The 13,290-nt window shown below is 54.2% G+C and overlaps 2 pseudogenes; both read right to left on the reverse strand.

Moving 5' to 3' along the window:
- Positions 1–4,030: 4,030 nt before the first annotated feature.
- On the reverse strand, positions 4,031–4,212 carry LOC143361154 (U2 spliceosomal RNA; annotated as a pseudogene).
- Positions 4,213–12,810: 8,598 nt separating this feature from the next.
- LOC143361172 (U2 spliceosomal RNA) lies at positions 12,811–12,992 on the reverse strand (annotated as a pseudogene).
- Positions 12,993–13,290: the final 298 nt, after the last annotated feature.

Below are 13,290 nucleotides of genomic sequence, written 5' to 3' on the forward strand. Positions count from 1 at the left end.
CAGGAGACCGCACAGCAGCCCTTCGCTCCCCCCTGCTCCCCACAAATAGTGGGTGGGGATGACCAAGCAGGGGGGGAGGTTCTCGTGGTGGTGGTAGGTGAAGGACTGCTAATTGCTGCGGCCAAGTACTCGGGCGGGAGCGATGATGCCCGAGACATTGACCGCAGCATTCTTCCTTCTGGGCGGTCTCCTGGTGATGTGTTTGTGACCACCGCCGCGCCCGCTGTGACGGCGGCGTAGGATGGCGATGCCGCCGTCCTGATCACCGAGGTGAACACCCGTGAAGTGGTAGGGTGTTGGTTTGGGTTAGATGTTGTTTGGGGGGCGGGGGCGGGGGCGGGTGCCCCCCCATCTAACCCAGACGACCTCGGTGATCTGCTCGCGCCAGGCTTTGGAGCCGCCTTCCTCTTGGTGGCGTTGAGGGCTGCAGTCCGCATCCTGATGTCTCCGAGCTCGATCGGCACGCTGGCTCCCCTCCTGTTCCTCGCGGCGCTCCTCGTGACCGGTCCCCTTGGGCTGGTGGGCGGGGACCTGGTCTTGGGGGAGACAGTCGACCCCCTCGTCCTCCTTGCCACGCCACCAGTAGTGTTGGTGGCGTGCTTATCGGGGGTCGACTTGCGTGCCGATGAGCCCGGGCTGGATAGTTGGGCGGCTCCGGGCCCGGTCGTGGTGCGCTTGGCGGGCGCATTCCTGGTCCCTGGTGGTGTCGGTGCCAGGGCAGCCTCGTTGCTTCGTCGCGACAGGCTGCTCCTTGTTGTTGCTGTTGCCGTTGCTGTTGTTGACGGTGGCGCTGGGGGCGTTGACAATCTACCCGTGGCGGTCTTCGATGTCGTCGACACTGTCTGCACCCTCCCCGATGCTCTGGGTGGTGGTGGTGTCGTGGATTTCCTCCCTGGGATCGCTGCTGCTGCTGTTCCTGCAGGGGTATTTCGGGAGGGTGCAGGCAGTGGCGATGGTGATTTTCTTGGGCCCCCAGGGGCGGCTCCTGCCGCTGCAGCTGCTGTCTTCGCCCTGGAGGCGGCCAGAAGGGGCGGCGGCGTCAGTGACTTCCGAAGGGGAGCCACTAGTGCCGCCGCAACCTTCGGCCTGGCCCCCAGGAATGCCGATGGTGGTGGTGGCGTGGTGGATGACCTGGGGGTGAGTCGTTGGACCGCCACGGACGTCTTCGCCCTCGTCGTCAGCGTAGTCCTCGTAGGTTTCCCCGCTGTCGTCCCCGTCGCAGCTGCAGACGTGCCAAAAGGCAGTCTGCTCTGCAGCGTAGACGTGCGGGTCATCGCCGAAGCCGTCGTCGTTGTGGTGGTGACCACGCTGGTGGTCGGCGAGTTCGCGGGGCCCGATGTTGGTGGTATTGCCCCGCCGGAGGTGTTGTTATTATTCTGTGCCGTCGCCGCCTGCCGCTGGCCACACGCTGTCGTCGTCGTCGCAGTCGTGGTTGTCGTCGTCGTCGTGGCCGCGGTCGTGGTGACGACCCCTCCAGCTCCCGCCGCAGCGGAAAACCTTAAAATTGACTCGGGCCTCCCTCGGCCCGAGGAATTAGTGCCAGTCGTCGAGGAGGAGGACCGGACACCGGTTATCCGGATGCTAGTAGCACCGGTGTTCGTTCTACTGGTCCCACTCCGACCTGGCCCACCCGTACTCGCGTGTGCGGCGGCGTGGTGAGTCTTTACTGCTTTTAGGGCATATCTGCCCGTGCCAGGCTCACCACACTCGCCGCACCGGTGAACGATGATGTGTCCCGGGTGGTATTTCTTGGCGTGCTTGGCCAGGTCGGAATGGGACTTATACGCCCCACCAAGCTTCATGCCCGGCTTGCCGTAGCATTCCGGGCATCGGAATTCCTCCGGGAAGGGGAAGTCAATATAAATTGTAATCGGGCTGCTGCTTTGCCCTGCCATTTTTGGGACGACCTGTACTAGGGTAACTATGTGCAGAAAGAAGGAAATAAGTATAAAAATAGAGATAGAAATAAGAATAAGATAGTTCCGGGTGTAGTAATTAGAGCTATGTTAAAAACAGTGTAGTAGAATATATGTATAAAATAGCTGAATTGTGTAGTCAGTAAAAAATAAATAAAAGAAAATAATAAATAAGTAAATAAATAAATAAGTGGAACTCAGATGTGTGTGTTAAATTGGTAAAAGCTCAGTCGAGTGTAGATAAAGTATCGTGGAGTAAAATAAAGTAAGATAAAGTAAAATATAATATGGCACGGTCACGACAGAGTAACACGTTGAGTAAAATATAATGAAGTAAAAGTGGTAAAAGATAGTAAAATATGGTAAAATAAAATAAAATAAGATAATATATGTCAATTGCACTAGTTTAGATGTAGGAAATCAGTATACGAAGTTGACTGGGTGGGCGAGGTACGTTAAGACAGTAGAATGTAATGTAGATAAGCGTATCGAAGAGTAAGAAAGATCACAGTGATATTAATGTAGAAATAAATAATAATAAAATAGAAATAAAGTGGAGTAAAATGCGTTAAAATGGCCGGTATATATCACAGAATAAAATTAAAGTAGCGTAGGAACCAAGTATGACTAGAGTAAAATGTAATAAATTAAATTAAAATAGTGTGTATAAATCGGGTAAGTAAAATCAGTAAATAGATAGCTAATGAGAGTATAACATGCAGTACTCTAGGTTTAAATTAAAATAAGATAGAAAGGTAGGTAAAAATCGATAGATAAAAAGATAGATGGATAGATCAGTCGATATATAAATAAGTAAATAAATAAATAAATAAATAAAGTCAGTCAACTAAGTATACCAATTACAGTAGAGCGAGGTGAGTGGCCGAAACGGGAAAGAGAAAAATTAAAGAGATAGACCGAGAGAAGTATGAAACGGGTAAAGATAGAAAGAGAGCGGATGACAGATGGAGGTTAGAAAGGGAGACAAGATAAAGCGATAGTAGGACTCTACCTTGGACAGAGTAGAGCCTGTCCAAGGGGGACACCTAGCGGGCGGTCGAGAAACTCTTTCGAGTTTCTCGTGCAAGGACCCACCGCTAGAGGGCTGCACCGATACTTGGCGGTACTCAGAAAATTTCCTTAGCACGGGGCTAAGGAATATCTGAGGCCTACACGGATCGGTGACTGATAGGAAATCAGAGCCGAATTAATTTAATCGAACGAGTCCGATTAAACAATTCGGCTGGTCTTGGCTCAGGTTCGATATTCCTGGCTTATTCCGAAACGGAGTACAACGTCGACGAAGCGAGAAACGCTCCGACGTGCCGGTATTTAACAAGAGATGTTGAATATTAGTTTTAATAAACTACCGGCACAGGCTTGCGCCCCAATTTCGCAATAAATAAAATCTAGAAACTCGGGAACCGTATTAAACAACCAGCGAGCTGATTGTTTAAACAGCCGTCGAGTTAATTGATTAATTTAATTGCGAAATTTGTCGAAACGTTTCCACCTGTCACTTATGCAATCCGGATCGAAATTTCCAGAAATTTCGTTCCGAGCGACCGGGAAGGAGCCGTTAATTGTTTGTGTTTCGCTCTGATCGACGGTTAGCACAGGTGCCAATCGTCGGCAGAACAAAGACACACAACAACGAACGGAAAGGGGAGGTCAACGGGGTTTACCGTGTATTTGAAAACGGGCACCTGGACAAAGAGAGTCCAAATGACACCGTTACAAGTACACGGGGGAATAGACAGAAATTAAAGAGATACAGAGAGAGGGTTTCGACCACTTACCCCACTCGGGTTCCCCGTACAGGTGGTCGTAGTTCCCGGAGGTCCGGCCTCGGTGGAGGCGCTTGATCGTCGGTGGTCCTCCTCGTCGGCGGCTGGTCGCGCCCCGATCGCTCCTCGGCTCTGGTAATCCTTTTCAATTGGTGCACTTAGCACTCCACTTGTTAAACTCGCGTTTTGGGGTCGCGGTACCCGCCGAACTTCGCGCGAAACGAAAAAAATTTCAAAATTTTTATAAGTTTCGGGGAGTCGAGAATATCTCCTCGATTCCTGGAAGCTGACGGGCTGTGGAAAGCAAGATTTTGTGCTTTTTAAAAGGCTAATTGGGCCAATCCACACGGCACTGCAATGCGTGGCCGACCCGTGACCGAGGGGGAGCAAGCCCCGACCGCTCCGTCAACTTCCAAAAATCGAGTTAATATTCTGACTCCCCGATGGGGAGTGTATCAGATATTAAGCTGATAAGAACAGATAAAAGGCGTTTATTTTCAAACAATGGTCCCCCGGGCTACATTAGCACCCGGGGGCAGTACAACATACTCGCCTTTTGGCGAGGGCTTACATGGGGGTGCCTTTTTGGGCACCCCGCCACAAAATAAAATTAGTGATTTGGTGGTGGGGTGTGCGGCGCGGGGGCATCAGGCCCCCTGCGTGGCTAATGTTTTCATTTTTAAAATAAATAAAACGCGTACGCACACACACACAGACACACACACGTCAATAAATAAGTAAGATCATTCCGGTCCCATAGTGGGGCCTGGTCGGATGACTTAAGACTAGGATTAAAATTAAGCTTGTCAACATTGTGATGGCTCGCTGCACGTTAGGAAAATTAAAATACTTATATACTAAGGGAGGTGACTAGATGGTTAAAAGGAAAATAAACAGAACTCAAAAAAGTTTAAAGAGAGGAAAGAACAGGAGAAAAAAAAACAATAGACCAGATAAAGCAACTTAAAAGAGAATGACTAGAACGTAATGTAAATAAGAAAATAAAAGGGAAGATAGAATAGAGGCGTGCAGCGAGCCATTTGCCCTCGCTAAAATGTATATAAATATGCAAAATAAAGATGTAAGAAATGTATAACCTGTGGGAAATAAAAATGTAGATATAAATATAGTTATAATATACTATAGTATAATATAATAAAAAAAAACTAGTGGGCGCGGTGCCTCGTGTGGCATCGCCGCCGCGCTACGCGTCATACGTGGGGTCGGTAGGGCCCTGTGTCAGTACAAGGGCCTCATGCCCGTCTTCAGCCTCGTCGCGGCTGTCATTCCGGGGCGCGATTCCCTCGTTGGCCGAGGGAGGTAGGTTGGGAGGAGGGGCCACTGTCACCTCTAGTGGGGGTCGGAGCGGTGCTGCGGTGGGGACACCGGGAGGAGGAGCCGCGTACTGGCGGACCCCCGACACATGCTCCACGTAGATGTCCCGGCCCCAGCGAATGGTCTCAGACACAATGAGACGGCGCATCAGACTCGCGTACTTCTTACTCACACGCAGGAGCCTGAGCACCGCCTCATTGGCCTGATCCCAGGAGCCGAGAGCCCCAACAACGATCGCGTCGGTCACGACTCGGTAGCCCTGTCCTTCGAGAACGGCGCCGATAGGGAGGTATTTCGCCCTCTTCCTCTCCCTAGCGGCTTCGAAGGCTTCGATGCCGTTCTCGAAGGCCACGGTCACGTCGACGATCACGACGCTTTTCGAAGGCTCGTGCCTGACAACAATGTCAGGGCGCAGAGCCTCCAACTCGCCGGTGAGACCCTCGACCCTTTTGTTCACCCTTAATGTCCCCGGCAGTCGGCAGGCTCGAGATATTCTCGAGACGATGGCGTCGTGGCGCAGTTGCCAGGCGGCCGAGTGAGGCCGGCAGTGACAGATCACATGGGGTAGGGTCTCCAGGGCCTCCCCGCATCGCCGGCAACGCTTATCACCCTCGCCCCACCGCCTTGCCCCATTAAGAGGCAAGACGTTGAGGCGAGCTCGGTGGATAAAGCGCCAATCAGCGAAGCGGGTGAAACTGCCGCCGCGGAGAAAGTGATTTGATACACTATCCCGCGACGACACCCCGAAGACCTTCCCCTGATCGGGCTTTTTGCCCAGGCGATCGGCATAGAACTCTGTCACTGCCGCTCTCAAACGATGCAACACCTGATCCCGCACCTTCGGTGTTACAACCACCGTGCGCCCGCGTGAGCCCCGGAGTCTAAGACCCAATTCGCGCCGGGCAGCGCACCACTCCCAACGCAATTGGAGCATTTCTCCTGATCGCCGTGCCGCGTTTCGTGCTCTCGACCACAGAGTCGAGAAGTCCCCCCCGTCCCTGGCAAATTCCCCCTCCAGCGAGCCGGAGAGGTACGTTGCCAGGTCCTGATCGGTGGGTGACCTACCGATCTTCCTGGCTACCGCCTCGCTCAGAGATTCTCTGGCCAGCCCACTGATCATCGGGTCCGATGCCGTCAGTAGACGGAATGCGTGTCCGATGACGAGTGCGTCGGCCAGGTCCGCAAGCGGAAGCAGTCCACACCCCCCCCCTTTTGGGAGGGAGGTAGACTACCTCCGCGCTGGCTCTCTGAGGGAGGTTGAGCCAGGATTTGGCAAGCTTGCGTACAAGCTTGTCGACTTCCTTGAGGGGGCCCTTCTCAACATGGGCTCCCCGCAGCATGAAGTCGAGGCGGGGCAATATAAACGAGCTCACCGCCTCACATTTTTGCCACGGGGCGAGGAGAGAGCGATCCACGGCCCGGAGATCCCGGACAAGCTCCTCGATCGTCGCGAGCGGGGTCTGCCTGACCTGAAATCCTGTGGGGACTCCAAGGTGCTCGTATGACGCACCTGCTGCCAGGGCTTTAACCCCTTGACCCTGCAAGCTGAAGCAAGTAGGGAGTACCCGGCGAGTGCCTCTGCTGTCCTGGTGCAGTGTTGCACACTTCGCCGGGTTGAACCGAAGTCCAACCCCATTTGCCGCAGCTTCCACTGTTCGTAACAGTGTTTCCATTCCCTCCGGAGAATCGGCAGTCAACGCCAGATCGTCGGCGTAGGCCAAAACCGAGTATCGTTGGCCGTGTAGCGTGTAACCCGCCGAGGTCGCGGTTACCGCCCTCAGGACCGGTTCCAGGGCGAGGTTAAACGCCACAGGGCTCAACGGACAGCCCTGCTTGACTCCGGAGAGAATGGGGACAGGGTCAGTGAAGCCCTGTGAGGTTCGCACCCGGGTGGTGCATCCATCATATAACCCTTCCACAATATTGCGGAAGGGGAGGGGAACGCCGGCCTCAGCAAAGGCACGGTAGATGGTGGAATGGGGGATCGAGCCGAACGCGTTCGACAAGTCCAGCCATGCCACCACCACCTGACGCCTGCCCCTGCGAGCGTCGTTCAGGATCTCCTGCAGCGTGAAGTTGTGTTCGTAGCAACCCTCACACGGCAGGAAACCCTTCTGCTGGGGGCTGAGCCTCCCATTATGGAGGGCCCACGACACTAGACGGTCAGCCAGCACCGCCGCGAAGAGTTTGGGGGTGGTGTCGGACATGGCAAGTGGTCGCCAGTTCGACAGGTCCCCCCGATCGCCCTTTTTGTGAATTAACACGGTGTTGGAGACCTTCCAGGAAGAAGGGACCGACTCCAACCTACGGCAGAGGTTGAAAAAGGCAGTCAAGACGACGCAGCTCGGGTCGGCCTTCCGAAGGTCACGGTAAGTCAGACCGTCGGGTCCTGGCGCGGAGTTTGACATCCGCCGGATCCGTCGGTCTACCTCACTCACTTCAAAAGGCCGGACCAAAGCCTCGCCGCTTGCTGCTGTCGGAGCCTCTGAGGGAAAGCCAAGGGGCCCAGAGGCTTGCGGCTCACTCGCGGGTGAGTACATATCGAGGAAGTGCTGCATGACGCGCTCCCTGGCAACTTCACATTGCTCAGGGGCGCCCATGAGCACCTCCTGGACTGCACGCCTGCGGTTCTGCCGGAACAGCCTCTGGATACGCGTAGCCTCCTTGACTTGGTCCGTTCTCCTATCGGTCTCCAAGCCGGTACGACCGGGAGGGCGTGTCCCTGACGAGTTCACGACACGCCCCCTCGTCCTCGCGGGGTTTGCTGGTCTTACGCCCCCGTCTCCTCCATTCCCCGCAGGTCGGGTCCGGAATCCCTGGAAGAAGGCAGCGATTTGCGCTGCAGCTTCCTCCAGGTCTTGAGGATTGTCAGCAGCCCCAGCCAAACTGACCAGTAGCTCCCTCTCTCTCTCCAGCGCGGCTTGCTCCCTCCGTCGGGATGCGCGCTGGCGAGGATTGGGCTGGCCAGCAGGCACAGGCTGCTGCCGTCCCTGCGGTGTCTGGAGGGCCGCAGGTCCTCCAGCAACGCCCCCAGGAGCATTAGTCTGCCCCGTGGGGACCGTTATCCCCCTCGTGCTACCACCTGGGAGCGAGCTCCCAGGGTTATTGTTCCCACCACACTACGAAAACGCGACGCGTACCCTCCCAAGCGGACATTGATATCGCGGAATTCGCGGTGTCGGTCCATCCGCGCGGCGTTGGCAGGGGCCCGCTCAGTACTTACCCTCTGCTGGGTGATGCGGCTACCTCCTGCCAATGGCCACCGGCGAGCGGCTCCGCCTCTTCGCGTGGTGACGGTGGTGGTGGGAGTGGCCCCCTCCAAGGCTCCGCTGACGTTGGGAGCTGGTGGGGCCGGTGGAGAACGCTGGTCCCTCGCTGATGGTCGGAGGGGTGCGGCCGGCGTCCTCCTGTCCCCCGCTGGTGAGCTGCGGGGTGTTGTCCTCGACGGCGACGGCGTCCTCCTCTGGGACGACCTCGGCGATGACGACGGGGATGTTGGCAGCGGGGACAGGCGCCCAGATGATCGGCGCCTGCCGGCAACAACCTGCCACGGCAGTGGGGAGGGATCCTCTTCCTCCTTCCTCCCCACCTCTTCTCCCCTCTCCTCTTCGTTCCCCCGGATGGCCGGAGGGGGAGAAGGAGCTGTCCTGGCGGGACCAGGCGACCCTGCCACTTCCTCGATGGGGGGGAGGGAGAGGACCGCTGGCGTGAGCCTCGTCCTCTTCTGTGCCCTCTCCACTCCCCCCGCGAGGGGCCTCGATGTCATGATGGGCCCCCCGCTGGCAGTGGTCGTGACGGTGGTCGTGATCAGCGTGGCCGGAGTCACGCAGGAGACCGCGCAGCAGCCCTCCGATCCCCCCTGCTTCCCACAGATGGTCGGTGGGGGTGAGCGGGCAGGGGGGGGATCCCTCGTTGTGGTGATGAGGGATGGGCTGCTGCTCGCTACGGTCATGAACTCGGGCGGGAGTGACGAGGCCCGAGTCATCGACCGCAGCGTTCTTCCTTCTGGGCGGTCTCCTGGTGGTGTTGTCGTGACCACCGCTGCGCCCGCCGTGACGGCGGCGTATGATGGTGATGCCGCCGTCCTGATCACCGAGGTAAATGCCCGTGGTGGTGATTGGGGTTGGTTTGGGTTAGATGTTGTTTGGGGGGCGGGGGCGGGGGCGGGTGCCCCCCCATCTAACCCAGACGACCTCGGTGATCTGCTCACGCCAGGCTTTGGAGCCGCCTTCCTCTTGATGGCGTTGAGGGCTGCAGTCCGCATCCTGATGTCTCCGAGCTCGATCGGCACGCTGGCTCCCCTCCTGTTTCTCGCCGCGCTCCTCGTGACCGGTCCCCTTGGGCTGGTGGGCGGGGACCTGGTCTTGGGGGAGACAGTCGACCCCCTCGTCCTCCTTGCCACGCCACCAGTAGTGTTGGTGGCGTGCTTATCGGGGGTCGACTTGCGTGCCGATGAGCCCGGGCTGGATCGTTGGGCGGCTCCGGGCCCGGTCGTGGTGCGCTTGGCGGGCGCATTCCTGGTCCCTGGTGGTGTCGGTGCCAGGGCAGCCTCGTTGCTTCGCCGCGACAGGCTGCTCCTTGTTGCTGTTGTTGTTGCTGCTGCTGGTGGGGGCGTGGGCGTCTTCTTCGTGGCGGTCCCGGCTGCTGCTACCCCTGCCTGGGTCCTTCTCGACTCTCCAGGTGGTGGTGGCGTCTGGGATTTCCTCCCGGACGTTGCTGCTGCTGCTGCAGTGGTGGTCTTCGCCCTGGAGGCGGCCAGAAGGGGCGGCGGCGTCAGTGACTTCCGAAGGGGAGCCACTAGTGCCGCCGCAACCTTCGGCCTGGCCCCCAGGGACGCCGATGGTGGTGGTGGCGTGATGGATGGCCTGGGGGTAGGTCGTGGGACCGCCACGATCGTCCTCGTCCTCGCTGCCAGCGTTGTCCTTGTTGATGTCCCCGCTGTCGTCCCCGTCGCAGCTGCAGACGTGCCAAAAGGCAGTCTGCTCTGCAGCGTAGACGTGCGGTTCATCGCCGTTGTCGTCGTTGTCGTTGTAGTGACCACGCTGGTGGTCTGCGTGGTCGCGGGGCCCGATGATGGTGGTACTGCCCCGCCGGAGGTATTGGTTTGTTGGGCCGTCGCCGCCTGCCGCTGGCCACATGCTGTCGTCGTCGTCGCAGTCGTTGTCGTCGTTGCTGTGGCCGTTGTCGTAGTGACGACCCCTCCAGCTCCCGCCGCAGCGGAAGACCTTAAAATTGACTCGAGCCTCCCTCGGCCCGAGGAATTAGTGCCAGTCACCGAGGAGGAGGACCGGGCACCGGTAATCCGGTTGCTGGCAGAACCGGTAGTTGTTCTGCCGGTCCCACTCCGACCTGGCCCACCCGTGCTCGCGTGTGCGGCGGCGTGATGAGTCTTTACTGCCTTTAGGGCATATCTGCCCGTGCCAGGCTCACCACACTCGCCGCACCGGTGGACAATAGTGTGTCCGGGGTGGTATTTTTTGGCATGCTTTGCCAGGTCGGAGTGGGACTTATACGCCCCACCGAGCTTCATGCCCGGCTTGCCGTAGCATTCCGGGCATCGGAATTCCTCCGGGAAGGGGAAGTCAATATAAATTGTAATCGGGCTGCTGCTTTGCCCTGCCATTTTTGGGACGACCTGTACTAGGGTAACTATGTGCAAAAAAGAAGGAAATAAGTATAAAAATAGAGATAGAAATGAGAATAAAATAGTTCCGGGTGTAGTAATTAGAGCTATGTTAAAAACAGTGTAGTAGAATATACGTATAAAATAGCTGAATTGTGTAGTCAGTAAAAAAATAAATAAAAGAAATAAATAAATAAGTAAATAAATAAATAAGTGGAACTCAGATGTGTGTGTTAAATTGGTAAAAGCTCCGTCGAGTGTAGATAAAGTATCGTGGAGTAAAATAAAGTAAGATAAAGTAAAATATAATAGGGCACGGTCACGACAGAGTAACACGTTGAGTAAAATATAATGAAGTAAAAGTGGTAAAAGATAGTAAAATATGGTAAAATAAAATAAAATAAGATAATATATGTCAATTGCACTAGTTTAGATGTAAGAAATCAGCATACGAAGTTGACTGGGTGGGCGAGGTACGTTAAGACAGTAGAATGTAATGTAAATAAGCGTATCGAAGAGTAAGAAAGATCACAGTGATATTAATGTAAAAATAAGTAATAATAAAATAGAAATAAAGTGGAGTAAAATGCGTTAAAATAGCCGGTATATATCACAGAGTAAAATTAAAGTAGCGTAGGAACCAAGTATGACTAGAGTAAAATGTAATAAATTAAATTAAAATAGTGTGTATAAATCGGGTAAGTAAAATCAGTAAATAGATAGCTAATGAGAGTATAACATGCAGTACTCTAGGTTTAAATTAAAATAAGATAGAAAGGTAGGTAAAAATCGATAGATAAATAGATAGATGGATAGATCAGTCGATATATAAATAAGTAAATAAATAAATAAATAAATAAAGTCAGTCAACTAAGTATACCAATTACAGTAGAGCGAGGTGAGTGGCCGAAACAGGAAAGAGAAAAATTAAAGAGATAGACCGAGAGAAGTATGAAACGGGTAAAGATGGAAAGAGAGCGGATGACAGATGGAGGTTAGAATGGGAGAGAAGATAAAGCGATAGTAGGACTCTACCTTGGACAGAGTAGAGCCTGTCCAAGGGGGACACCTAGCGGGCGGTCGAGAAACTCTTTCGAGTTTCTCGTGCAAGGACCCACCGCTAGAGGGCTGCACCGATACTTGGCGGTACTCAGAAAATTTCCTTAGCACGGGGCCAAGGAATATCTGAGGCCTACACGGATCGGTGACTGATAGGAAATCAGAGCCGAATTAATTTAATCGAACGAGTCCGATTAAACAATTCGGCTGGTCTAGGCTCAGGAACAATATTCCTGGCTTATTCCGAAACGGAGTACAATTTCGACGAAGTAAGAAACGCTCCGACGTGCCGGTATTCAACGAGATGTTAAATATTAGTTTATTAAACTGTCGGCACAGGCTTGCGCCCCAGTTTCGCAATAAATAAAATCTGTTAACTCGGGAACCGTATTAAACAACCAGCGAGCTGATTGTTTAAACAGCCGTCGAGTTAATTGATTAATTTAATTGCGAAATTTGTCGAAACGTTTCCACCTGTCACTTATGTGATCCGGATCGAAATTTCCAGAAATTTCGTTCCGAGCGACCGGGAAGGAGCCGTTAATTGTTTGTGTTTCGCTCTGATCGACGGTTAGCACAGGTGCCAATCGTCGGCAGAACAAAGACACGCAACAACGAACGGAAAGGGGAGGTCAACGGGGTTTACCGTGTATTTGAAAACGGGCACTTGGACAGAGAGAGTCCAAATGACACCGTTACAAGTACACGGGGGAATAGACAGAAATTAAAGAGATAGAGAGAGGGGGTTTCGACCACTTACTCCGCTCGGGTTCCCCGCACAGGTGGTCGTAGTTCCCGGAGGTCCGGCTTCGGTGGAGGCGCTTGATCGTCGGTGGTCCTCCTCGTCGGCGGCTGGTCGCGCCCCGATCGCTCCTCGGCTCTTGCTGAATAATCCTTTTAAAGGAGTGGTGCACTTGGCACTTGTTGCACACGCGCGCGATTTAGGGGAGTCGCGGCACAACCCGAAAAACTTGGCGAAACAGAAACAGGAATTTTCTAAGTTTTTGCTGTTTCGGGGAGTCGAGAATACTTCCTCGATTCCTGGAAATTTGACGGGCTGTGGAATAAGCAGATATTATGCTTTATATAAGCTAATTGGGCCAATCCACACGGCACTGCAATGCGTGGCCGACCCGTGACCGAGGGGGAGCAAGCCCCGACCGCTCCGTCAACTTCCAAAAATCGAGTTAATATTCTGACTCCCCGATGGGGAGTGTATCAGATATTAAGCTGATAAGAACAGACAAAAGGCGTTTAATTTCAAACAATGGTCCCCCGGGCTACATATGCTCCCGGGGGCGGTACAATGTACTCGCCTTTTGGCGAGGGCTTATATGGGGATGCACGTTGGGCACCCCGCTACAAATAGAATTAAGGGTTTGGTGGTGGGGTGTGCGGTGTGGGGGCATCGGGCCCCCTGCGCGGCTAATATATATATAAGTAAATAAATATTATATAATAAATAAAACGCATCACACGCACACACATACACACACACGTCAGTAAATAAATAAAAATCGTTCCGGCCCCGCAGGGGGGCCTGGTCAGATAGCTTAAGATTAACATTAAA

This window comes from Halictus rubicundus, chromosome 14 (genome assembly GCF_050948215.1).
Source record: "Halictus rubicundus isolate RS-2024b chromosome 14, iyHalRubi1_principal, whole genome shotgun sequence".
NCBI lineage: Eukaryota > Metazoa > Arthropoda > Insecta > Hymenoptera > Halictidae > Halictus > Halictus rubicundus.